We start from the raw sequence: 2,748 nt of genomic DNA, 5'->3' as shown, positions 1-2,748 counted from the left end.
GTTTGGTACGCTAATATTCTACAATTTGGTATCAGAGCCAGATTGTAGAAAATATTCTGCTAGTTAAGTCGGTGATATTCTGCCAGTCCAGACAGTTAAATACCGATATAAGCAGAGATTTTGCTGGTGTACAGTTTGGGACTGTGAAGTTGGTTGGTCTGGGACCAGACTTACTTAGTTCACTGTTGGGTAATCACCAAGTCACTATGGCAGATCTTGCTGGTACAACTAGCGGAATTAATAAGCTAAATAACCATAATTATGGTTATTGGCAAATCTGCATCGAGTTCTACCTACAGGGGCAGGATCTATGGGAGGTAATCGGTGGTGCTGAAACAACTCCACCACCGAAGGAGAATGCAGAAGCGTTCAGAAAGTGGCGTATCAAGGCAGGGAAGGCGATATTCGTCCTGAAGACGACAATCGAAGAAGAGCTGCCGGAGCATGTCAAGGAAGCAGATGCACCCAAGGCTGCATGGGACACCCTCGCCTCGTTATTTTCAAAGAAGAATAATGCTCGACTTCAACTACTGGAAAATGAGCTGATGACGATATCTCAGGGCAGCATGACGATTAGCCAGTACTTAATGAAGGTAAAATCTCTCTGCCGTGAAATTTTCCAATTAGATCCAGAGTCAAAAATTAGTGACCAGCGGATGAAGAGAATTATTATTCACGGCCTAAAACCCGAATATAACGGGTTCATTACTGCTATTCGAGGTTGGCCCACTCAACCAACGTTGGTGGAGCTAGAAAATTTACTAGCTAATCAGGAGGCTCTAGTCAAACAGATGGCCGGAGTCTTACTAAAAACTGAAGATGAGGCACTCTTTAGCAGTAGAAGAAAAGGTCGAGCAACAGGAGGGCCAAGAAATGTGAAACCGCTGAAGGAGTTCAGTGGGTCAAAACAAAGGTTGGGAGAGAGCCACATTACAGGGAGAGTCTACAACCAGATGGAGCAAAATACCTGGCAGTTTAAAGGCGACAGACGACGAAGCGGAGAGTGTTACAATTGCAGCAAGAAATGACACTTCGCCCGAGACTGTTGGCACAAGAAGAAACAAGTATAAGGCAATATGGCAACGTCAGGTGACCACCAAGCAGCATACAAAAATGAAGAAGAGTGGGATGCTGAAGCCTCCTTCGCCATCATAGAGTCAAAAGAAGATTGTCAGTTAGACACTGAGGAGGCTCTCAAAGAATAAAGGTCAGAAGACACTGCTGCAGAGAAAATGACGCCATGTGCTAAGAAGGAAAAGCTACTAAAACAGGTACCAGTGTATGCACTCACAACAATAGAAAATCCAAGAGAGGTGAATTACAATACAGATTGGATCATCGATTCTGGATATTCCAATCATATGACCGGTGATAGAGACAAGCTGCTCAGCACAACAGAATATAAAGGAGAAAGAGTAGTGGTGACAACTAACAACTCGAAGCTACCAATCACTCATATAGGAAAGACAATCACCACACCCAGATTCAGCCTACATCAAGTACAACTACAGAACGTCTACCATGTCCCAGGTATGAAGAAAAATCTCTTATCAGTATCACAATTGACTGCATCGGGCAATTATGTAGTATTTGGGCCGTAAGATGTCAAGATATTTCGCAGTCCTAATATATCAGGTATACAAATCATGGAAGGAAAGAAAGTAGAGTCTATATACGTAATGTCTGCAGAATCAGCATACGTAGAGAAGACTCGAAAAAATGAGACTGCTGATTTGTGGCATGCAAGACTGGGACATGTGACCTATCACAAACTAAAAATTATAATGGAGCGCAGTATGCTTAAGGGCTTACCTCAACTTGAAGTATGAGGAAACACAATCTGCGCAGGATGCCAGTTTGGTAAGGCTCATCAACTTTCCTACACTAAATCCAAATATAGAGCCAAGGTACCGCTTGAGTTCGTGCACTCTGATGTTTTTGGACCAGTCAAGCAAACATCAATTAGCGGCATGCGCTACATAGTGACGTTCATTGATGACTTCTCAAGGTACGTCTGGGTATACTTTATTAAAGAAAAATCTGAAGTGCTACAAAAATTTAAAGAATTTTAAAAAAAAGTTGAAGGCCAAACCGGTTATAAAATACGATGCCTGCGTACGGATGATGGAGGTGAATATATTTCAGCAGAGTTCTCAGCTTATATGCGAGAGTGCAAAATAAGGAGACAGCTTACGTGTCCACGCACTCCGTAACAAAATGGTATAGCTGAGAGAAAGAATAGACATCTAGCAGAAACTTGCCGGAGCATGCTACACGCAAGAATGTGCCAGGCAGATTTTGGGCAGAATAAATTGGTACAATTGAGATGTCAAAATTTAAATTAATTAATTCAATTTATTTTACAGTATTTGAAATGTCTATATATTAATATTTATAAATTTTTTATTATATTCATTAAAATAAAATCACATATTTTTATTGGGTCCATAGTGCACCAGGTGCACCAATAAAATAGAAACATATCCACAAAAGATGCTCCTCTTAACTTTGTACATTATTCCCCGTACCTAGTGTATTTAATAAGTTGCTTTTTAATTTTGTTGGTCATGTACTATTACAGGTCAAAGTGTGCGACATTAGATACGCTAAATTTATTTGGATTGATATAAATTCGTGCTTTATTCAAGAATAAAATGAATTGATATAAATTACACATATGTTACTCAAAATAGCAAATTCCAAATATCTACTTATAAATTTAAATTTTTTTAAAAAATATATGCCTAT

The sequence above is a fragment of the Ananas comosus genome, linkage group 16, assembly GCF_001540865.1.
Source record: "Ananas comosus cultivar F153 linkage group 16, ASM154086v1, whole genome shotgun sequence".
Classification (NCBI taxonomy): domain Eukaryota; kingdom Viridiplantae; phylum Streptophyta; class Magnoliopsida; order Poales; family Bromeliaceae; genus Ananas; species Ananas comosus.
The sequence above is the reverse complement of the archived record's forward strand: the minus strand, read 5'-3'. Positions refer to the sequence as shown.